Here is a 26,063-nt window from a genome sequence, read left to right as displayed (position 1 = left end):
ACCAACCACCTCATCCTCTGTGGCCCCCTTCTCCTCCTACCCTCCATCTTCCCCAGCATCAGGGTCTTTTCCAACGAGTCAGCTCTTTGCATCAGGTGACCAAAGTACTGGAGCTTCAGTATCAGTCCTTTCAAAGAATATTCAAGGTTGATTTCCTTTAGGAAATATATAGTTGTGAATATATATTATAAACTCTAGAAAAATTACTAAAAAAGCTTAAAAAGAAATCGATATACCAGAGAGGGTGAAAAGGTAGCCGTAGAGAAACAAAGAACAAACACAAAGAGAAACCAGTTATAAACATGGTAAAGGGTCAACCAACTATTTTATTAACCACTTTACTTTTTAAATCTACTCTTTCGATTTGTTTATTTGTTTTGTTTTGTTTTTGGCTGCACCAGGTCTTAGTTGTGGCATGCAGAATCTAGTTCCCTAACTAAGGACGGAACCTGGGGCCCCTGCATCGGGAGTTTGGAGTCTTAACCACTGGACCACCTGTGAAGGCCCGTAACCACCTTGAATATGAATGCTCTGAATACATCCAGTTTTTTGTCAGCATAATTGTCCGAGTAAACAAACAAACAAACAAAAAATGACCCAGCTATATGTTTTCTGCAAGAAACCTGCTTTAAATACAAAGAAACAGAAAGGTTAAAAGCAAGGGAATGGAGAAAGATACGCCACACTAATGCTAACAAAGAGTAGCTATATTAATCTCAGACAAAGCAGACCTTAGGACAAGGAAAATTATCAGGAGTAAAAAGGGGCACTTTACCTAATGATAAGGGGTTAATTCTCCTTTACAGTCCTTAACATGTATGCGCCTAACAATGGAGCACCAAAATACATGAGACAAAACCTGACAGAAAGGCAGGGAAAAATACAAATGCCTTGTAAGTAGCACATAAGAGCAACAGTGCAAAAATTAAGTTCATGAAAGTTGCCGTTTCTTTCAGGGCAGCATGATTGTCACAGAAGAACTAAGAGAATATAACAATAGGGCAAAAGGATTTCCAAGACACCAAATATTTCTAGATTCCTGTTGGAGAAGCTGCTGGGGCTCTCTTTTACAGGATTATAGAACCTGTCCTCAATCCTTTGACAACTGACACTCTCACCAGTAAACCTTTTAATCCTCCAACTAGTGAAATACATTTAAGGGATAGGAAATCCACAAAATTCACAAAGAGGCCACCCTTCCTCTTCTCAGCAGGGCAAATGCCCAAATCTCATTGTCACACCGTTTACGGGATTTTTGCCTTCTGTGGGCCTCAGTGGATTACAGGAGTTTTTTGAATGGTATTTATATTTCCTCTAGCCAAAGACACATTAACTGTAGTATTTCTTTGGCAGATTACTACTAAAGAAAGAAATGTTGCTTGCTCCACGGAAATAAATTGATAGGTTCAGGAACTGTCACTTTGCTTATATAAGTGAATGCCTCAAAAGATAAATGTTTCAAGCCTGAGCAAATGGTTTTAAATACAGAAAAAATATCCTGAATCCGTATACTTAAACATTACAAGACATAATTGGTAAGTTTGAATCTTTTTAACATCTGGTAAGTGCTTTCCCATTCATTCAATCAGTTAGTCAGCACAGCCAATATGCCAGCCACTGTACTGAGTCCTGCTGACTGAAAGTTTAAAAAGATCTCATTTCTGTCTTCTGGGGGCTCACAGTCCACGGGGAAAGACAGACATGTCAATAAATACAATACAATTAACAAGCGCTATTATTAGCTATCCCTACACAAGTGCTACAGAAAGAAGCACAGAGAAGGCGACGCCAGTGTTTGGTTAATACATAGAAATTTTAAAGAAAGGAGGATAAGAAGGATGGGATATATTTGTACATATAGCTGATTCATCTTATTGTACAGTAGAAACTAATGTAACATTGTAAAACAATTATACTCCAATTAAAACAAAAATTCATCTTGAAGTGCCAAAAAAGAAAAAAAAAAGACTTGGCCTGGAATGATTTTTTTTTTTCAAACTAATAAAATCCTTGTCCCACTCTCCTTCTGTCTAGAAAAGCCTTCCATTTTGTAAAACCCCTAGGAGAGCCCTTCTGTTCACTGGATGTGATGCTGCTCAAATTCATCCATCATTGGAAAAAACCAATTAGATCTTCAAAAAAAAGGAAGGTAGATAGGGCATTCTGTACAGAGAGAACATATGGAAAAGCTTTGTACACAGGACGAAACAAAGGTTCAAACAAAGGGGAACTGTGTGTTCAGTTCCCCAGAGTGCGGGCGCAGAGCAGCAGGGAGAAGGTTGCCAAAGGGTAGTATGAGTAACCACCTCAGATATATTTACCAAAGTTCATGCTGATCATGTCCCTACTTGTTTCAAATCTGCTCATGGGACCAGTTAGTTTTAAACCTTTGCTGTGGCCCCTCCTTCTGAGACATACATCATACAGACTCACACAACACTTGCTGATTTCTTAGGGGAGATTCTATGGCCCTCCAAGTTTTCATTTAAATTTCCAGCTTCATAGCCCAGCATTTTCTGAAGTTCCATGAAGTTCCTATAATTTCCTAAAATCCCATCCACTTTCTTGCTTCTATGCTTTTGCTCAAGCTCTTCATTTCTTTGAAATGTTTTCTGTTTCCTTCCTCTTTTCTCTTAGTTTTTTTTTTTTTTTTTTTTTTTTAATGTGGACCATTTTTACAGTCTTTATTGCATTTGTTACAACATAGTTTCTGTTTTCTGTTTTAGTTTTTTGGCTGTAAGACATGTGGAATTCTAGCTCCCTGGCCAGGGGTCAAAACTACACCCTCTGCATTGGAAGGCAAAGTCTTTTTTTTGGTATTTCTTTCTAACTTTTAATTTTATATTGCAGTATAGCTGATTAACAATGTTGGTGGACAGCAAAGGAACTCAGCCATACATATGGTATCCGTTCTCCCCCAAATTCCCCTGCCATCTAGACTGCCACATAACATCGAGCAGAGTTCCAGGTGCTTTACAACAGGTCCTTGTTAGTTATCCATTTCAAATACAGCTGTGTGTACATGTCGATCCCAGACTCCCTAACTATGCCTATACTACCAGGGAAGTCCCTCTGCTCCCTTTCCATTTATCAACAACTGACTTCTCCCTGAAGACCCACGTCAAATCTCTTTCCGCCCCAGAAACCTTCTCTTATTCACCACTCTTGAGCCCGCAGTACCTTGACTTAATTTCACTCTGCAGTAGAGTCCTTCACATATCTGTCTTTCCATCTAGAGCAGAAACTCACTGAAGGCAGGCACCTTGTGTCATTTACTGTGTGTTCCCAGCGCACGCCCTGGAATGTGGCATTTGACAATTGTTTGTTTTAAACACAACATGTTTGTCTCATCGCCTTTGTGATCTCATTGGTCTTCTCCAGGTTCACAACTGAGTTTGCCCAGCTGGGCAAATTTTCTTAAAGCTCAGTTTGTAACTGAGGGTGAGAGCAGAGGAAGAATAAGAGCACCACCTGAGGCACACAAAAAAGTCACTTGGGGATCTTTAAAAAATATAATTGCCTGGGCCTCACCTTCGGAGATTCTGATTTAATTGGGCTGAAGCGGGAACCAGGCGTCTGTATGTTTTTTAAAGTTCTCTGGATAATTCTTAAGTGTGGTTGATTTTGAGGATCATAGACTTCAAGGGCATTTGAGAAATAGTTACCAGTCCCCATATGTGAACTAGAATAATTTCTAATTCACATATGTTGATGCTTTTCCCAGAAATTAAAAAAAAAAAAAACAAACCCAAAGGAATGGGGCCACACATTTGGATGAAATTGACTTTTTTTCCAGGAGAAATCTTTGCTACAAGGTGCCTGAGTTTCGGTAGAATGAATCACACATTGGACATGACGCCTGGCCTTCACAATCCTGATCAGCTTGTCCAAAGAATCTCATTGTGCCCCCTCATAGACATCTTTAATACAAAGTTATAGAAAGCCATAAAACGAAATCAAAATGCCAGGCACCAAACCATCAAATGAGTTAGAAATCTTGAGAGTCCCCAGTTCTCTTAACAGTCCCCAACATGGGTACCCTCTACACACCTCAGTTAGTGGGATGGGAGGACAAAACCAGACTCTCTGGGGAGGATTCCACGTTACACAAACTCCATGGGCACCATGCTGCTAAGTCACTTCAGTCGTGTCCGACTCTGTGCGACCCCATAGGCGGCAGCCCACCAGGCTCCCCCATCCCTGGGATTCTCCAGGCAAGAACACTTCAGTGGGTTGCCATTTCCTTCTCCAATGCATGAAAGTGAAAAGTGAAAGTGAAGTCGCTCAGTCGTGTCCGACTCTTAGCGACCCCCTGGACTGCAGCCCACCAGGCTTCTCCGTGCATGGGATTTTCCAGGCAAGAGTACTGGAGTGGGGTGCCATCGCCTTCTCCATGGGCACCATGCACGTTGTATTTCATATGAAGAGCGCCCCCTGGAGTTGGGTAATGCCACATCTGGACGCAGGAATTTTCCTGTCCTAGGGGATTTCCGATAGTGTTCTCCATCTTGCTTTATCTCCCCAGCCTTCTTCAGGCTTGGACCTGTCACTCTGAACCAAGATGAGGAAGGAAGAGCTTCCTCACCAAAATACCTCTGCTGGAGTCTTTTCCCACCTGATGATGTCTTCATTGGAAATTTCCCTAAGTGGCAGCTCTTGTAAGAACAGCTTTGATCAACTCAGTGTGCTATGCCATCCTGCTGAAATCTACCCAGAATTGGTCCCTAAATGAGTCTCTGCAGTAGAGTTTTCATAAAGGGTGTTGGCTCCTTCTTAGCATCACTACCCCCTTTCTTTCCTTAATAGAATATCCACAGAGAAGGACAGTACATATTTTATTTCTAGATTTTGGCTGGGTTTTTTGTTTGGGGGTGGGGAGATGGTAGAGAATCAAATTGAACAGTCTATGAACAAAGAAGATAGCCATTGAAGCTGTACAGTCCTCCCTTGGAGTCCAAGGGGTACTGACTCCAGGACCCGCATGGATACCCAAATCCAAGGATGCTCAACTCCCTTATGTAAAATGGCATAAATGCAAATGCTATGCAAATAGTTTAAAATATAATGTAAATTCTATGTACATAGTTGCCAGTGTGCAGCAAATTTGACTTTTGTTTTTTGCAATTTTCTGGAATTTGTTTCAAATATTTTCAATCTGTGGTTGGTTGAATCTGTGGCTGCAGAGCCTGAGGATATGGAAGGCAAACTGTATTAGCTATAAAAAATTATCCCAGCATCTGGCAGAGAATAGGGAGCTGAAAAAATGTTAGTTTCCATTGGAGGATGATAACATAAGTGTGGTGGTGATAATGGGCAATGTTAATCTACTGATTTCACTTTTTATGTTTTTAGAGAGTGTGCAGAGATCAACAGGGTACTCAAGGTAAAGAGGATTATTTTTTCTTTAAATGAAGCTGTTGTGAGAATTAAAAACAAACAAACAAACAGGTATTCAGCATGAGAAACTGTTTCGCCAACTGTAAGACACTATATAAAATATATGGAGGGATTATTGTCATAAGAAATGTGTAAACCAAATGCCACTGAGGGTTTGAGGGAGAGGAGGAGACCACACTCTGTTGTGGAAATCAAGAGAAAATGGCATCCACCACTTAATAAAGATTTATCTTCTATGAGACTTAGTTTCTGCATTGTAGGAAAGTCCATTATCCCTACTTAGACCAAAAGGCAAGCTGGTTGTAAGGATACTTTAAAAATTTTTGTATATACACTTTGTTAACTGTAGAGCACTATACAAATGCGAAGTGTTATTACAGCTGCTACTGGTGATGGAGATGTTATCATTATTATTGACTTTGAAGCTATTGGTCAGCATTCAACAGGAAGAGAGGTGTCAGAAGGTCTTGCTGCTGCTGCTGCTGCTGCTGCTGCTAAGTCGCTTCAGTTGTGTCTGACTCTGTGCGACCCCATAGATGGCAGCCCACCAGGCTCCCTCGTCCACGGGATTCTCCAGGCAAGAACACTGGAGTGGGTTGCCATTTCCTTCTCTAATGCATGAAAGTGAAAAGTGAAAGTGAAGTCGATCAGTCGTGTCCAACTCTTAGTGACCCCATGGACTGCAGCCCACCAGGCTCCTCCATCCATGGGATTTTCCAGGCAAGAGTACTGGAATGGGGCGCCATTGCCTTCTCCAGTCAGAAGGTCTTACAAGTAGACAAATGAAGGTTGGAAAGGTTTCTGCCAAATTTTTTGGCTGATTGAGAATTCCTCTATATAATATCTTTGAGAGTCTGTTGACACCTACTCAGTCACAAAATCCTATAATAGTGTTGGTTAACACAATATTGAATAAGAGATGTCTGCCTTCAGACAGGTCACTTTGATTTGGTTTTGAAATTTGGGCTCAAATATTAGATGAAGACATTTATAGTGAATTTATAGGCAATGAGAGCTCCTGAACCTTTTAGAGCAGAGGAGTGACGTGATCTGAATTACTTTTCAGGCACCCTGACAAAATACTCAATTTTCAATCACCATGAAATATTTCAGGTTAGCAGATGTTTGAGCTCCTCCACCCTCAGGATTCAGAATCTAGATTAGCATCCCCCTCTAAACAGACCTTGTTCCTCCCCAAACTTTATGAATCATGGAACTGTTTCCTTCTTTGTAATGGCTTTTAAAAAGCCCAAGTCAAATTTAGCAAATAAATTAGACTTCAAATCATGAATGTGAATATTCACTTCAGCCCTTTCTTACTTTTCCCACATTCATTTTCTTTTTAACCCTTCCCTTGCTTTAAAATTTTTTTTTTGTTGAATTTAGAATGTATAAACAACAGTCCTACTGTATAGCACAGGGGACTATATCCAGTCTCCTGGGCTAAACCACAATGAAAAAGAGTATTAAAAAACAATGTATATATGTATAAAACTGAGTCACTTTTCTATATAGCAGAAATTGGCACAACATTGAAAATCAACTATACTTCAATAAAAAATAAATTTAAAAAAATAAAAGAAAATTTTGTTGAATTATATATAGTTTTGTAAATCATCTTTAATCCTTTTTGGAATAAAGGTAAGAAAAAAATAGTTGAAGATCATTTCTTATTTTTAATTTCTTACTTAATCAATTTCTTGTGAAGAGTATTTAAAATGTCCCCAGGGGAAATTTGCATGGATGAGGCAGATTGGGAAAATAACTTTACAGACGTTACTCTCTGGTTATACTGCTGATCTCCTAACTGTTAAAAATTTGGTTAAAGTCCTGTATAACATAGCACTTGAACATAATGTGAATCTACTGGTAACTGAATATTTTTGCATTTAAAATTTGAATTTTGTTTTCAAAAGACTTTAAGAAAAGATACAAACTTAAGACTACCTAAATCTTTGCTCCTGTGTGTTTAAAAAATTCTATTTAAGTTTAAATAAAACAGCTATTTACAGCCTATCAGAGCATTAGGAGATAAAATCTGTTATCCCGTTTTTTTTTTTTTTTTAAATCATACATATAAAACTGCATTTGAAATGGAATGTAACCTGTTCCGTTACTAAAAGATTTTTATAATGCTAAAATTACATTGCTAGATCAGAAAAAAGGAAGACATAGAAAAGTCTGTATGTCTTCCTGTATTCAATATCCCTTATCATTTTAAAGTTACATTTTAAAATATTTGAAAGCAAGACAATCTTTAAGAATTTGAAAGTATTAGGGATATTTTTCCTCCATTAAAAATAAATCCCTGTTTAGAGATTGCTTTCAGAGCCAATTTATAAGACCCCCAACTAAATCAGTTTCCTTGGCTTTTTCACTTAATTCAATTGACTAGGTAATTAAAGTTCATGTTTTTTGTTTCTAGTAGACTTGACTATAGGGCTTCCCAGATGGCACTAGTAGTAAAGAACTCGCCTGCCAATGCAGAGACACACATCTGTGTCTCTGTGGGTCGGGAAGATCCCTTGGAAGAGGGCATGGCAACCCACCCAGTATTCTTGCCTGGAAAATCCCATAGACAGAGGAGCCTGGTAGGCTACAGTCCATAGGGTCGCAAAGAGTCAGAGACAACCCAAGTGAATTAGCACAGCACAGCACAGCACAGACTTGACTATTTATGAAAAAGTTAAAAATCAATTCTCCTTAGGGCAATAACTTTCTACTTGTAGAGACAGAAAGTAAACTTCAGAAGAAAATTCTGAAAGTGGAATTAGAGATGTTCCATATGAAGGCAATATTATTAGAATGAAAACATTGCCTTCAGGGTAACTGCAGGAGCTAGAGTGGGCACTTGGTCAGGATGGACTCACTGCTGAGTTTTACCCAGACTTCTGAGGAACAAATAATTGCTGGTACATAAACTGACTTGGGACATAGAAAGAAAGTTAAATACCATCCAGTTGATTTTATTATTTAAATTTAGGTTTATCTTAAATCTGATAAACCAATAAATAAATGTGTCTGCTAATAATGCAGCCTACAATGTAAATGATGAAATTGTTGAATGGCTGATGCATTTGTAGTAAACTCATGTTGCTTCCTGGTCATCCCTGCATTCTTTTCTACACTCAATAATCTGCCTGAATTTTTCCAGAGGTTTGCATTAAACTTACTTTTCCTGCCTTTGCAGGATCAAATAATTTCCTTTTTCAAAAAGTCAGAACATACGCTTATTTTTAGTGTTTAAGCACCTCTTCTCATTTCTATGATGTCTCAAAATGGCTCAGAGGATGATAAACAGTGTCTGTTTTTCTTGTGCATTATGGAATAGAATTTATCTAGAGAGTTGAAGTCATGCAGACTATTTCGAGAGCTTTCTTACTCCTCATATATCTTGAGCCAAGGTTCTCTACTACTGTGGTTTGTCTTGACTCTTGATTTCCTATTATGTTTCCATTTGCACCAGAAGAAAACGGAAATCATATTGAAATTGAATATAAAATGTCAGAACTAGAAAATCTATTTGATCAAATTCAGGTAAAGAAACAAGTGAGGGATTTGATCTGTCTTATTCCTTGTGGAGGCGAGTGCACTGGGCTTTATGAAAGTTAATGCTAGTAAACATTTGAATCGTGTGCCAATTCCCCTTACTCTGAATCTATGCTAATGTGCAATAGATTTTTGATAATAATTTGACTTTCTTTGTAGATCTGTTTATAGAGGACAGATAGAAATCAGAGGAGCCAAGTTCCTAATTATAAGTTAATAAACAAGTTTCTTGGTTCGTATTTCAGAGTTTAACAGTAAGTGTTCATCTGAGAGAGAGAAAGACATAGAGAAATCCACTCTCACCGTGTTGTAAAATCAGGTTCCAAGATGTAACCCTGGAACATGGAGGTACTGACACTTTGAGGCCTCCCCGGGTACCTAGCAACTCTCTACCATGGGGCACTTTGATTCCTTCTTGTTGCTAGCTGTCACAAACACCTGCTCTGTAAAGACAGTCCACCTCTTGGTTTGCAAGTTCAGAAATGAACACGGCTACTTCTTAAGAGACAATTTCTAACCATGATAGATCTTTTATTCTGAAGAGCAAACGCCTCCCATCTGTTAACACCTGTTAATCTTCTGAAATGCACCATGGAACAAAGACATTTGTTTTTCTTTAGACATATGATGTGAAAATCCGTTTTTACAGCCATGCAGTTGTGTGGGAAGCTTCAGAAATAAAGAAAGATCACAATAGAGTCCCTTGCAAACCTTTTAAAGATCCTTCAGATGATGAGTTTGATGCATGTTCCAAGGACTGAACTATGAGTCTTTTCAACAAGTAGGAAAAAAGGATCAAAGATGCCTAAAAGCTCTAACACCCATTTAAAAACAAACCCACAAAATATAATTATTGAAAAATGCTATTTGGAACTTTATTGTGATTAAGGAAGCATCTGAAAGGAAAGTTGCTTGACAATTTTGGGTTACTCTCCAACTAAAAAAAAATCTGTTTAATGGACTTTAAAATGATTTTGTGTTTGTGTTTAAGAAGTTTGCATTTCAAAAAAAAGAAAAATATGCATTTCTATCTGGTTTGACAGCTTAAGTACCAAACCCTAGCCAGATAAAATCTGAAGTGACGAAGGCAGTGCTTCTTAAATAAGAGCAAATTGGAGCTGCCATCCCAAATCACTGCCATCTCTTCTGGCAAGACTAGATTAACACTAACTCTCATCTGATGAAGGAGTCACCTAAGCTTGGAAATAGCCGATGTGAATCATCCAGCAAGTATAGGGTAAAACCAAAAGGAGATTCCAGAATCTTGCTCTTTGGTCAGTCCATAAAAAATGGAGAATTTTGTAGAGATGATGTTGTTAACACTTAAATACACTTAAGAAGAGAGCACGACTCTAGTTTCTTTTCTGTCTCTTTGGGTGAGCTCAAAACAACCAAGCACTTGCCCTTGCTGACCTCTAAAGGTGAGTTGCTGTGAAGTTTCTTACTTGCTCTTGCTTTACACCTCCTCTTTGTTTTATTCAGCCACCTGACTTTGGTTCTGCTTCTAGTTTTTTGGAATTAATGTCTGAGCTTCGTCTCTGGTCCTTTAGACCTTGGATCTTCCTAACAGATTCCAATTTGATTTATTCTGCTGGCTTTCTATGCTCTGGGCTATCCTAGTTCTTGCATTTCCGAAGCTAGTTTCCAGCACAGTCCACTTGGCAGGGTTACTGGCTATTTTCTGTGTCTTCAAGAGTACATGTGAGTGTATGGAGGGCAGTGGGTGGGTATGTGCACATTTTGGATAATCACTTAGTAAAATGAGAGAGAGAGATCTAAACAGAAACTAGGGAAGCGGGGGAAGTAATACATTTGTTACACCTTATTAACTATCCTGAGGTTTGAGGCAAATTCTTGTTTACTTTTATCTCAACTTTCAGATTTTGCTGCCACCTGGTGCTAAAATGTTCTAGGTAGTGGTGCCAAAATAGTTTGACAAACTCCAGAAGTATAACCTAGATTCAGAGATACCACAAGTTAGGATACAGGACACTTAACAAAATAAATAAAGGATATGACATTGAAAAATCCCTAATTTAATATCATACAATCATTTAAGAAATGAATATAGTAGTATACCTGTTAAAGCAAATTTATAAGAATCAGTGATAGTAAATTACTATGTAGTTCTGAGATGTCACCACCTCTTAGAAGTATGGTCCCCATTTGAGCTGTCACTCATAAATATGACAGAATACTTAGTGTTATCACATTAACAACATTTCTCTCAATTTTCTCACAATAATTTCTCTCAGTTAATGCCCCCCTCAATTAAAATGGGAGGGGCACTTAACTTATACTCTTTGTAAGTCAGCTAAATTTTGAAGAGTCTCAGATTTTGTTCTTTTTCCATCCTTTTATTCCAGAAAGATTTCATGAGAAGTTTGATGTGTTTGGTAAGAAATATCTAGCTCACTACCTGGTGAGTGAATATAAAAATTGTCCAGGACTTCCCTGGAGGTACAATGGATAAGAATCCATCTGCCAATGCAGGGGGCACAGATTCAATCCTTGGTCCAAGAAGATTCCACATACCAAGGAGCAACAAAGCCCGTGCACCACAACTACTGAGCCTGCAAACTGCACATACTAAAGCCCGTACACCTAGAGCCTGCACGCCGCAAGAGAAGCCACCACGAGGAGCTTGTGAATTGCAGTGAAGAGTAGCCCCTGCTCACTGCAACTAGAGAAAGCCCATGCGCAGCAAACCAAGACCCGGTGTGGCCAAAAATAAATAAATAAAGTAAATTGTTCTAGAAAATTAAGAAGAAAGCAGCCTGTATCTAAATCCATAATGTAAAAAGCTACAGATGTTTCTGTTTCAGTATTTGACACCCTGCATTTTTAAAAAGGCTTAATTTAGGGGGCTATAAATTACTAAGATAATATAAAATGTAAGCCTTTATTAAACAAATGTGTAATTTGATCCTGAATTTATAAAATTTTATTTTATTTTTTGCCTTTCTCTTTAACTAGTTGGCTAGCTGTTCTTTGTGTATGTGTATGTATGTATTGGAAGGTGAGAGAGAGCAAGATATGGCGTGGTGTTCACCTAATTTGATGATTATTATTTTGAAGTTGTAAGATTGTAGGTGATATATGTTCTCATCTTAACCTTCTTGTACTGCTTAAAATTTTTTAAATGAGAATGAACCTTAATAGAATATTTTTAAAAGTAAAGAAAAAAAGATTGGTTAAATTTTTCCAAGATTTATTTATGTTCCACAGAAACTATTCTTTCCTTTTATGACCTTTATCCATCTGCTGTTTCTCCCCATTTTTCATCCTGCCGCTACTGTTCTCCATTGCTTCTCCAGGCAGGATTTGCTGCTATTGCTCTATTGCTCCTGCATGCGTGCTAAGTTGCTTCAGTTGTGTTCAGCTCTTTGCGACCCCATGGACTGTAGCCCGCCAGGTTCCTCTGTCCATGGGGTTCTCCAGGCAAGAATACTGGAGTGAATAGCCATGCCCTCCTCCAAGGGATCTTCCCGACCCAGGGATTGAACCGGTATCTCTTATATCTCCTGCATTTGCAGGCAGGTTCTTTATCACTAGTGCCACCTGGGAAGCCCTCTATTGCTCCTGCTGCTGCTGCTAAGTCGCGTCAGTTGTGTCCAACTCTGTGCGACCCCATAGACGGCAGCCCACCAGGTTCTGCTGTCCCTGGGATTCTCCAGGCAAGAACACTGGAGTGGGTTGCCATTTCCTCCTCCAATGCATGAAAGTGAAAAGTGAAAGTGAAGTCGCTCAGCCGTGTCCAATTCTTCTCGACCCCATGGACTGCAGCTTACCAGGCTCCTCCATCCATGGGATTTCCCAGGCGAGAGTACTGGAGTGGGGTGCCATTGCCTTCTCTGTCTATTGCTCCTACTTTTCCATAATTGTTTGTCCCTATTCTTCCACTCACTGTGCTGAAAGAGATTTTTTTCCTTCTAGCTGATAACATTTTGTGCAATCAACTTTTCCAATTCTACCTTTTAAAGGAATGCTACCCTGTTGGACTCCCAAATAGAACTTTGCTCATTTAGCTTTTGAGTCCCAGGTGTGAGGGATGTTAAAAGAATTCCCCCAAACCCAGACAAGAGGGCAGTTTGGTAGTGCCATCCACCTGTGGCAGATTATATTTTCAGGACATGACCAAAAGAATAACTCCCACTCCACACGCTCTTACTTAAATGTGACTTTGACCATTCTTCCATAGAGAAGTGGAATCTATGTCCCCTGCCCTAGAAACAGGTGGATTTGTGGTTGAAAGAAGCGACACTATGTGACTTCCAGGGTTAAATTATAATAAGGAATGAAGTTTCTGCCTGGCTGTCTTATGAAGCTCACTTTCAGAACCCAGCCACTAAGCAATGAGGAAGCCCAACCTCCCCGAAGGAGTGTGACCTCAGCTACTGGTTCCTACAAAAAGAGTTATAGCATTGATAGCCTAATATCAGTATTTCCTTGATTATTCTAAAATGTGTTGAGATATTACTATTTGCCAAACATTATGCTAAATGCTCTACATACTCATTTCAATCCTCTCAACAACTTTATATAGTAACAACGATCATCCCTCCAATTTTAAAATAAGGGAAGTAACAGAGAAGTTAGGTAATTTGCTCAAGGCAAGACAGGCTGTAAAGAGGGATTCAGATGAAGGCAATCTAAGCCCAGAGCCCATGCTCTTAACCACATGCCCCATGTACAGGACACTAAACAGCTCCAGGCATCAGACCAAGCCCAGCTTTTAAAGACTATTCCAGGGTGAGTGAAGATCTTAACTTACATGTCCCTCTTCTCTTCCTCACAGCTTCCTATTTCTTCACATAAGGGCACGTGCATCTCTACCACTTCCAGGTGAAGAACATCCAGTTTAACTTTCTACAGAGAAAATAAGCATTTCTCCCAGAATAAGCAACAAAATATGTAGATGCACAATTTTGGCTGCTAAAACCTAGCCAGGACAATTTATATTATACCACAGTCGGGTTTTAGGCTAAAACATCTGTATTCCCGTTACATCACAGCTCTTCTCAAGAACAGGGGGAAACTGGTTTTATATTTGGGTAACTAAAGGGCCAGTCCAGGGCTTTAGCCTCCTGAAATGAAGGGCAATCTGCCTCAAAGTATATTCTTGCAGGGTAGAAACTATTCACAGCAACTTAATAACAGTGCTTCGCATTGGTTTTTGCCAATATGACAGGAGTATGGCAGGCTTCCTGGGAGCGCCTACAGCTCGAGCTCCAAGCCTACTACTGAGACGGCACTGAGCATTTTGATGTATTCCCACTGTAGCTCCACCTCTTCCAGCATGGATGAGAAATAGGTATTTTACTGAAAATCCCTTGGGACTAGGGGAGGAGGTTCTATATATATTGTTAAAGTGTATTTTAAACCTTAATAAAATCTGTTAAATATCTCTGTTCTTTCCCCAATGTTCCATTGTGGACAGAAGTGTTCTTTTCTCTTCAAAAATTTCCCCCCTCCCTCCAGGGATAGTCTCTAAGCTCACACACCTCTTCAGCCTCTCATTCCAAATCATCACCCCAAAGTACTGGCAGAAGTTGAAATGGGATACCTGCAGCACTCTGGCTCCACTCAGGTGTGGCTATGAGGACAGTGTTGAGAAATCTTCCCAGCGGGCAAAACTCCAAGCAGTACACCTGGTTGCTTAATTTGCCTGAAAGAAGGGATGAACAAAGGTATTTCTCTACATTAACTCATGAGCAAATCCCTAAGAGTTTGGACTTGGAAGGAAGATGACTGGAGAACTGGAGGCAGTAAGTTCTGGAGAAGTATGAGGATAGACCTCTTTGAAAGAGTACAGAATATGATATTTGTGTCGCAGATGAATGCTAACCAAATAGCAAGATCTGTTTTGTGGATGTCAGTCCATCTCTTTCCCCAGTCATTCCTGTCCTTGCCCAAGGTACTCATAAATAAAGGGGCCATTGGCTGCAGGGACAAAGGTTGCCCATATTGCTGATCTGGTTACCTCCACTACTGGGTCTCTGACTGCCAACACTAATCAAAGATAAGATACTATTTGTCAGGTCACTTGGAATCAGACTGATTATATTGAGCCATTTCCACCATACATAGGGAAGTGCATTGTTCTTACTAGAATAGAGCCTTATTTTGGGAATGGATTTGCTTTCCCCTCCTCACTGATTCTTCCAAAAACACCCATCTCTGTATGGACTTGCAGAATACCCTCTGTACCATCATAATATCCCACAGAACCTTATTTCTGACCAAGGAACTCATTTTCCCATCACCTGGAAACAGCTCACCTGATTGAGTTATGTAATAGCCTTTTGAAGATTCAATTTAGTGCCCAATGAATGGCAAAATTTTGCTCTTCAGGGTAGATGAAGTGTACTTTCGGTATCTTTTGGTTAGGAGATGGTTAGCATGTTTTTCAGTTGTGTGAAGAATAATAATGTTTTACAGAAGCATGGTCTTGATGATTTTATTTGAAAATTACATATAGTTTAAGAAATGTGCATAGACACCAAGTTGACAAGAGATGTACTATACTGGATCGTGATATGTCAATTTGGATAAACTGAGAACTTCATTTCCTAGAATTCCCCTTTTTTTTTGTATGAGTTAGAGTTGGCCAAGAGAGGAATTTGTGCTAGATTTGAAAGCCTTAAGTCAACCCTTTCTGAGGGTTATTTTGATCAGATGTGATGATGAACAGATACAGAAGTGCCTGGCAAGCCCATCTTGTCCTTTCCATTAGCATTTAAATATGTTTTTCTGATCTTTAAAAATCTCTTCCTTGACCTCAGGTCCCTTTCCACAGGATCCTCTCCTCTTTAAAGCCATGTCCATTTTCACCTTTCTTCTCAATCCTCTTCCACAGGCCTGTCACATTCTTCCCCTTAAAACTTCTCTCGTTCTTTTCCCTAAACTCATTTCCCCCTCCTGGATTCCTATTACTATTGCATGCTGATACTACTCAAGATATATTCAGATGTCTCCTGAGTTTCATACCTGCATATCCAATGATCTATTCAACACCACCACCTGGGTGATAGACAGGCAGCTACAACTCAGCATCCAGTTCAGTTCAGTTCAGTCACTCAGTTGTGTCCTACTCTTTGCGACCCCATGAACTTCACTATGCCAGGCTTCCCTGTCCATCATCAACTCCTGGAGCTTACTCAAACTCATGTTCATTGAGTTGATGATGCCATCCAACCATCTCATCCTCTGTCGTCTCCTTCTCTTCCCACCTTCAATCATTCCCAGCATCAGGGTCTTTTCCAGTGAGTTGGTTCTTTGCATTAGGTGGCCAAAGTATTGGAGATTCAGCTTCAGCATCAGTCCTTCCAATGAATATTCAGTACTGATTTCCTTTAGGATGGACTGGTTGGATCTCCTTGCTGTCCAAGGGACTCTCAAGAGTCTTTTCCAACACCACAGTTCAAAAGCATCAGTTCTTCAGCTCTCAGCTTTCTTTATAGTCCAACTCTCACATTCATACATGACTACTGGAAAAACCAAAGCTTTGACTAGATGGACCTTTGTTGGTAAAGTAATGTCTCTGCATTTTAATATGCTGTCTAGGTCGGTCATAACTTTTCTTTCCAGGAGCAAGCATCTTTTAATTTCGTGGCTGCAGTCACTATCTGCAGTGATTTTGGAGCCCCCTAAAATAAAGTTTGTCACTGTCTCTCAGCATGTCCATAACCAAATATGTCTTGCGTGTGTGCGTAATAAGTTGGTCCAGTTGTGTCTGACTCTTTGCAACCCTATGGACTGCAGCCCACCAGCCTTCTCTATCCATGGAATTTTCCAGGCAAGAATAGTGGAGTGGGTAGCCATTCCTTCTCCAGAGGATCTTCCTGACCCAGGGATCGAACCTGTGTCTTACTATGTTTTCTGCATTGGCAGGTGGGTTCTTTACCACTAGCACAACCTGGGAAACCCCAATACGCTTTATTTCCCCTCAAAACTATATCTCCTTTATGTATCAGTGAATAGCACCATTATTAACTCAGAAACCAAGCTAGAAACCTGCTACTCAGGTTTCCTGTGTCTTTTGCCTGGATTATTACAGCATTCATTTTTCCTAAAGTTCCAAAGATCCAGCTCAATAATACAACTATAATGTACCACAAAAGTCTATGGTTAATCTTCAATGTAGATCTGTATTAACCCTGAGAATATGGGGCAATAGATCTCTATGTTATGGGAGAAGTTGCAGTTGATAATGGGCTACGATGAACAGAGGAGAAACACATTTGCACAATAGTGGACATTGGCAGTGTGTTAGACTTGATGACAATTTTATTCTTTCTGCAAATATTTATTAATTTCCTACCATGAATAGGAACTGTGCCTACAAGAGATGCTTCCAGGGAATTGAGTCACTGTGTACTTTTTCTGGGTCCTGCATATGCAGGGCATACAAAGAGATGAAAAAGTCATCGTCTCTATGCTTAAAGGGCTCTCAGCTCTCTCCATCCATGACCCATGTCAAATGATACCTCAAATGGCCCTATCTAATGCTGAGCTCCTCCCACAGACAGTAAAACTCATTCCAGGGCCTATTATTTTCAAAGAATAAATTAATTTCAGAGGAAAATAAAAAGTCAATCTAGAGACATAAGTAAGCTGTTGTCCAGATGCAAGGATTCTGGAAAACCACTGAGATTTCAAAAACTGTATGTGTGTGCTTAGTCGCTAAGTTATGTCTGATTCTTTGCGATTCCATGGACTGTAGCCCACCAGGCTCCTCTGTCCATAGGGATTCTCCAGGCAAGAATACTGGAGTGGGTTGCCATGCCCTCCTCCAGGGGATCTTCCCAACCCAGGGATTGAGCCCAGGTCTCCCGCATTGTGGGCAGACTCTTTACTGTCTGAGCCACTAGGGAAGCCTGAGAGTACTGGAGTGGGTAGCCTATCCCTTCTCCAGGGATCTTCCCGACCCAGAATGGAACCGAGGTCTCCTGCAGTGCAAGGGGATTCTTTACCAGCTGAGCTACCAGAGAAGCCCAAAAAGCTGTCTGCAAGGATTCTTTTTTTGATAACATAGAGACCACCTCCTTGGGACCTCAGTTAAACTGCAAGCAATCTCAGTAATGAATTCAGTCTTGTACTCAGCCCATTCTCAGAAACTTTGGCATAATTATGAGAAGAAAACCTATTTATTCTGGGACATCACCACTTTGGGATAAATTCCTGGAAGCCATCAGAAAAGCAAATGGAAGATCTTTCTCAGAGTCTCTTCTCTGGATTTCTGAGAAAGAAGTGTTCCATGTTTAGCGTGTCAACTTGCTTTTCATTTCAGTCCATGAATTTGCCCTGTATTGAATACTTAGTTTTCCCTGTCCATCCAGAGGCCTGGGTCTCCTATGAGAAGGTAATTCAACCTTTTCTTATGTCTTCCTCAGATATCATCTTTCTCTGAGCACATTCTTCATATTATTAGTCACAAAAAATAATGATATTTATATAGTACCTTACATTTCACAAAGCTCTTTCCATGTGTTTTAGTTCATTTAATCCTAAAAGCATCACAGAGAGGCAGAGCCATGAGGAACCTGAGGCTCAGAGAAAAGTAACCTAAGATCACACAGCTGTTGGATGACAGACCTCACCAAGAACCCAAATATTCTAACTCATATCTTCTTTCAGCTATTTCTCCCTATATTCATCCAGTGGCCAAACTCATTTCTAGTCCTGATCCATTTCAAAAGTATTTTAAAATCTGAATACAGCTGTGTTCATACTGGAAGCCAATGAACACTGATGTCTTTCCTGGGGACTAGCCTTGTTGTAAGGACCAGGAAGCCCCTCATAAGCCAGGACTCCCAAGACCTACTGAGAGCAAGAAAATACAGGAATTCTTAGGCAGTGGTTCTCCATTTTTGCTACACATTGAACACACCTGGGGGTATTTAAACATTACTGAAACCTAGGTTCTAGCCCCAGAGATTTATATTTAATTGGTCTTGTGGACAGTCAGGCCATTAGATGTTTAAAAGATTCCCTAGGTGATACTAATATGCAACCAAGATTGGAAACATTGCCATAAGGCTTCCACAGGTTTACCTGTTCCTTGCAGGACCTGTGGCCTCATTCTCTCTTTTCTAAATGCATATTACATCAATCTTATATGGTTGTTGATTAAAATCTAGAACCTACAATAGATAGGATCAAGACAGAGGAGTATGAAGACCCTGGACTGACCTTTCCATAATGAACTCATAAAAAACTACAACTACATATGGAGCAACTATTACTGAAAATGACAGGAAAACTGGCAGAATGACTCTCCTGTGACCAAGGCTATAAAGAAGCCACAGAGTCTGGTAGGAGGGAAGGAAACGTGATCTAGTCGGGACTCACACCCCTACCTGTTGATGCAGAACCGTACGGGGTATCACAGGCTTGGGGATCCTCCCTATGGAGTGAGGGATTAGAGCCCCATATTACCCCATATTAGGCATCCCAACCCTGGGGTTCAACACTGGGAAGATGAAACAGTTTGGAAACCAGTGGGGCTGCCTGAGGGCTGTAAGAAACTGAGACTCCACTCTTAAAGATCATGCGCACAGACTTGCTTGCTCCCAGTCCTAGTGTGGAGGCAGCAAATTGAAACCTGCCTGGCCCTCTGAGGGCCTGCCAAGACCCCCTAGGCCTGCCCCTCACCCAACCCGAGGCTTCGGCTCCAGCATTTCCTGCTCCACCGCAGCTCTCTGTTAAGGCTGAGGCCACCACAGCTGGTGAGTGTGCCTGCACTTGGAGGGAGATGAATCAGCTCAGTCTGGCCCTGCCCCTACACAGGCTGGAGACTGCCACTGCTGGCCTGCACTTACACTGGGGAGAAAAAAACCAGCTCAGTAGTGTGGCTCCAAGCACTTTGGCTCCAAACTCTCTGACCTCAACTCAGCCTCTAACCATGCCCAAACACTGGGGACAAAGTGGAACCAGCTCAGAAGTATTAGTCACTCAGTTGTGTTCGTCTCTTTGTGACTCCATGGACTGTAGCCTGCCAGGCTCCTCTGTCCATGGAATTCTCCAGGGAAGAATACTGGAGTGGGTAGCCATTCCCTTTTCCAGAAGAATCTTCCTAACCCAGGGATCGAACCCACATTTCTCACACTGCAGGTAGATTCTTAACTGTCTGAGCCACTGGCTCAGAAGTGCCGCCCCAAGCCCTCAGGCCCCAACCAGGCTTCCAACCAAGGTGGAGATTTCCTTTTGGCTGTTGCTCCAGCCCCTAAGGCCTTGGCCCTGTCCATGATAGGGCCACAGGGCAGGGACTGCCACTGAGCCTGGAGAAACTTCTACTGACACTTGGCTCTGGCTCTAGAGCCCAGTGTCTCCAGCCCTCCCTCCCACCAAGGTGGTGACTGCTGGTGCAACCTGGGGGGAGATATGGCCCACACTCTCACTTCAGATCCAGCTTTCCCACTAAAGCCATTGGAGACCCGCAGATCACCTGGGGACACCCCCCACAAATGGTCATGCCTTCAAGACTAGGATAGGTAACTGTTTCACCTAATTTCATAGAGACAAACAAAGAAAGGTAAGCAAAATGAGAAAACAGAGGCATATGTTTCAAACAAAAGACCAAGATAAAGTTCTTGAAAAAAATCCCTAATGGAAGAGAGACAAATACTGATAAAGACTTTGAAGCAATAGTGATAAGAATACTAACTGAACTTGGGAAAAATATAGATGGACACAGTGAGGAATTCAGCAAAGTACTAGAAAATATAAACAAGAACCAGTCAGAGGCTGAATATAATAAGTGAAAAGAAAAACATACTAGAAGGGATTAAAGACAGATTAGGTGATACAAAAGAATACATAAGTATCTGGAAGATGCCTGCGTGCTAAGTTGCTTTAGTCATGCCTGACTCTTTGCAACCCTTTGGACTGTTGCCCACCAGGCTCCTCTGTCCATGGGATTCTCCAGGCAAGAACACTGGAATGGGTTGCCATGCCCTCCTCCAGGGGATCTTCCCTGGAGGAGGGATCAAACCCGCATCTCTTATGTCTCCTGTGTTGGCAGGTGAGTTCTTTACCACTAGGGGCCACCTGGGAATCCTGATCTGGAGGACAGACTAGTGGAAATCGCCTAATCATAACAGCGAAAAGGAAAAAAATTTTTAAAAATGAGTCCCTCTGGGACATCAAGCATACTGACATTAACATTCAAAACAGCATAGTGCTGGCACAAAAACAGACACAGGGATCTTTGGAACAGAAGAGAAAGCCTAGAAATAAACCCATGTACCTATGGTCAGTTAATCCACAACAATGAGGCAAGACTATGCAATGAGGAAAACAGTCTCTTCAATAAGTGGTATTGGGAAAACTGGACAACTACATGGGAAAGAATGAAGTTAGAATATTTTCTCATACCATCTACAAAAATAAATTCAAAATGAACTAAAGATGCAAATATAAGACTGGAAACCATAAAACCTTTAGAAGGAAACATAGGTTGTAGTCTGACATCAGTCTTAGCAATATCTTTTTGGATCTGTCTCCTCAGGCAAGAGGTTGGATCTCCTTGCAGTCCAAGGGACTCTCAAGAGTCTTCTCCAACACCACAGTTCAAAAGCATCAATTCTTCCGCACTCAGCTTTCTTCACAGTCCAACTCTCACATCCGTACATGACCACTGGAAAAACCATAGCCTTGACTAGACAGACCTTTGTTGGCAAAGTAATGTCTCTGCTTTTGAATATGCTATCTAGGTTGGTCATAACTTTCCTTCCAAGGAGTAAGCATCCTTTAATTTCACGGATGCAGTCACCATCTGCAGTGATTTTGGAGCCCCAAAAAATAAAGTCAGCCACTGTTTCCATTGTTTCCCCATCTATTTCCCATGAAGTGATGGGACCAGATGCCATGATCTTAGTTTTCTGAATCTTGAGCTTTAAGCCAACTTTTTCACTCTCCTCTTTCACTTTCATCAAGAAGCTTTTTAGTTCCTCTTCACTTTCTGCCATAAGGGTGGTGTCATCTGCATATCTGAGGTTATTGATATTTCTCCTGGCAATCTTGGTTCCAGCTTGTGCTTCTTCCAGCCCAGTGTTTCTCATGATGTACTCTGCATATAAGTTAAATAAGCAGGGTGACAATATACAGCCTTGTATACTCAGCCTTGATGTACACCTTTTCGTATTTGGAAACAGTCTGTTGTTCCATGTCCAGTTCTAACTGTTGCTTCCTGACCTGCATACAGGTTTCTCAAGAGGCAGGTCAGGTGGTCTGGTATTCCCATCTCTTTCATAATTTTCCACAGTTTATTGTGATCTACACAGTCAAAGGCTTTGGCATAGTCAATAAAGCAGAAATAGATGTTTTTCTGGAACTCTCTTGCTTTTTCCATGATCCAACAGATGTTGGCAATTTGATCTCTGGTTCCTCTGCCTTTTCTAAAACCAGCTTGAACATCTGGAAGTTCATGGTTCACATATTGCTGAAGCCTGGTTTGGAGAATTTTGAGCATTGCATGTGAGATGAGTGCAATTGTGTGGTAGTTTGAGCATTCTTTGGCATTGCCTTTCTTTGGGATTCGAATGAAAACTGACCTTTTCCAGTCCTGTGGCCACTGCTGAGTTTTCCAAATTTGCTGGCATATTGAGTGCAGCACTTTCACAGCATCATCTTTCAGGATTTGAAATAGCTCAACTGGAATTCCATTACCTCCACTAGTTTTGTTCATAGTGATGTTTTCTAAGGCCCACTTGACTTTACATTCCAGGATGTCTGGCTCTAGGTCAGTGATCACACCATCGTGATTATCTGGGCCATGAAGATCTTTTTTGTACAGTTCTTCTGTGTATTCTTGCCACCTGTTCTTAGTATCTTCTAGTTACCAATTGTTCATTATCCTTATTGAGAATCAATGCTCCAGGCACTGAACTAGGCACTTACTATAAGTCTTCTTTTTGATATCTCTCATAAAGCCTACGCAATGGCATTATGATTCCCAATTTACAGTCTCAATAGAGTGCCTGAGTTCACTTGTTAAAACTTGGATTATGTCATTTTTTTATCCAGCATTGTATAGCTCAGCGCCTTGTACTGTGCCGAGCAGAGCGTAGGCACTCAAAACATGGTTGATGAATGAAGGAATAATTAAATCCCATGCCATTTCATTAATTCATCCTGTCTCTGGTTGATGCAGAGATTGTTTCTCCAGAGGAGATTTACTTCCTGGGCCTTCATTCTTCGGCAATGATTGCTCACCGAGTAGGGATTTGACGGCTCACAGAAATGTGTCTATGTTTTTTTCATTATCTAGGGCAGTGGTTCTCAAACTGTGGACCCTGGCCCAACAGCCCTGCTGTCACCTGTGAGCTTGTTAGAATTGCAAATTCATAGATCCCATTCCAGACCGTTGAATTAGAATTTCTGGGCATGAGTCTCAGGAAACTGTGCTTTAATTAGCTTTCCAGATGATTCCAATGAATGTTAAATTTGGAGAACGATGGGAAATAAATGAATTTTTTCTGTCCAGAGATTTGCAATAATAGTATAGCTTGGCTGATTGGGTGGATGGAGGAGCCATTTACAGAAATTGGGAAGACAGGAGGGAAACATTTGGATGCAGATTTGGGTTTTGTATGTTAAATTTGGAGTACCCATGGGTTATCCAGGTGAAGATATCTGGAGGCATCTGCAAGGACAGAGTAGAGATATAGATTTGGGAGTGGTGGTTGAAGCCACAAATAAGAGTGCCCAGGATAGTGGGAAGCACTGGAGAAGACAAGAACCACCAACATACCTTAAGTAATAGCATTGCTCCCCAGGTGGCTCAGTGGTTAAGAATCTGCTTACCAATGCAGGAGACTCAGGAGACATGGATTTGATCCCTGGGTCAGGAAGATCCCCTGGAGGAGGAAATGGCAACCCACTCCAGTATTCTTGCTGGGATAATCCCATGGACCTGAGGAGCCTGGCAGTACCTGGAGTCGTGAAGAGTCGAACACAACTGAGCGACTGAGCTCACACACAAGCATTACTTAAGGAGAACAGGGAAGAGATGCTAAAAAAAAACAGACTCTGAGGCCAGTCATTCTTCTTTGTGAGTGACTTGCATCGGAATGTTTGTCTCATCTTCCCCTCTGGATTATAAACTCTTTAAAGCCTGGGACTGTGTAAACTTTAATAGGTCCCTCAAACAAAAGTACATTGCTGCACAGCCTGTGAATAATCAATGAATTCCTACCAGGATTCTGCTTTGCAGAAATCCAATGTGATCAGAGCCATGAGCAAGATGTTTCCCCAAAAAAACATTTATATAATTTCCCAATGGACAGTGTGGCAGATTAAAAATAAGTGAATAAATAGAGGGCATCATGTGTAATCCACTGATATCTATGCTAATCACATTAATCAGAGTGAATTAATTACACCTGAAAACAGATGCAAAGTTAAATTCCTTAGAAAATCAATTCATTAAACTCACATTGGAATGCACAGTCAACAACCTCCATGTTTAGAAACTATCAGCATGATTTGTGACAACTTCTGATTTACTAACGAAACTGCTTTAAACATTTTTAAAGGCAATTACAATTACTGTCTGGCATTTGATGGAAAGAAATCTTGTCAGCATTGTCCCTCGTGTGTCAACTGTCACAATTTTCTAAAAATTTGGAGGTGAAAAATAGGCAGGCTCTACTATTTGCTAGCCTCGATTAGGGTTAATTCAATGTGTGTCTGCAAATAATAGTGTTTAATGTAATCTCTCTAATTACAGATAAAACGCATTTTCAGTCATGCTCATCACTGACAGTATTTTGGGATAAGTTAAACTGACAGCTGCTTTCTACAGGGAAAGGAAAAAAAATAAACCTTCCTTAGGGTTGTGTTGAATTTTTGCTTTTCTTTCTCTCTCTCCCGGGCATTGAAATTCAGAAAAATATGAAAGTAGACACTTACGCTCTAGACACCAACTTTGAAAATCATGACATAGTCTATCTCTTGGGAATTTGATATGGTTTCTGTCTCCCATCTCCATCAGTGAATATCTAACTTGAATTCACTCAGTAAGCATTTCTAAGGGTTTGTGCTGACCTGGGCATTGTGCTAGATACTCAGGATGATTCTACCGAAACTACCCTCCACAATGGCTTCATAAGCCAAGTCAAGTTTCCTACTGTACTGAACATGAGAGTTACAGTACCACTATATTTACAGCTCTTTTGGATTTAAACTATTCAAGTCACAATACTTTCTGAAGGGTCAATGCATGTTCTTCTTCAATATCAACAGTATAGTAAGACAGCGCTTTCCCCTTTGGGAACCATAAGCCTTTTTTCTATGTCTCTGAGTCCGTTTCTGTTTTGTAAATAAGTTCATTTTTATCATTTTTTAGAATCCACACATAGGTTATATGATATTTGTCTTTCTCTATTTGACTTCCTTTACTCAGTATGACAATTTCTAGGCCTACATATATTGCTGCAAATAGCATTGTTTCTTTCTTTTTTATGGCTGAATAAAATTGCATTGTGTATATATATCTTATTTATCTATCTATTCATCTGTTGACAGATGGAAAAATACAATTTGAGCAAAGAGAAAACAAGTTGCAAAAGAATATATACATTACGATACAACTAATATAGAATTTTGAAAGTGTAACTCTAAACAATAAGTTGTTTAGGAATATATATATATATATATATATGCAATGATAAACCAAAATTCAGGCTGTTGGGGAGAAGTGAGGAATATTGTTAGAGAATCATAGAGATTCCAACAGTTCTTGAATTGGGTGATAAGTTAATAGATGATTGTTATATTATTGTTTTACATGTACAAATAATTTTACAATTATTTTTTCTTTTAAATTAGTCTTATTTTTTGTATATATGAAATATTTTACTTTTTAAATCAGTTTTATTTTTCCAGTTTTATATTACTTTAGTTTCATGTAGGCTCTTTTGGCAATGTAAGAAGCAAAAATGCAAATATATAAGGATGTACTCTTATTTTTTTAAATAAGAAAAAAAAACCTAAATATGTACATATGGACAGTGAAACATATGAAAGCAGCTATGTTAGGATAGTATATTTACGTGTCTTTTTTAATATATACTTAAAAACACCTTTGTATAATTCTGAACGATTAGAAACTA

This window comes from Bos indicus x Bos taurus, chromosome 8, assembly GCF_003369695.1.
Source record: "Bos indicus x Bos taurus breed Angus x Brahman F1 hybrid chromosome 8, Bos_hybrid_MaternalHap_v2.0, whole genome shotgun sequence".
In the NCBI taxonomy this organism is placed as follows: Eukaryota; Metazoa; Chordata; class Mammalia; order Artiodactyla; family Bovidae; genus Bos; species Bos indicus x Bos taurus.
This window is presented reverse-complemented; position numbering follows the sequence as displayed.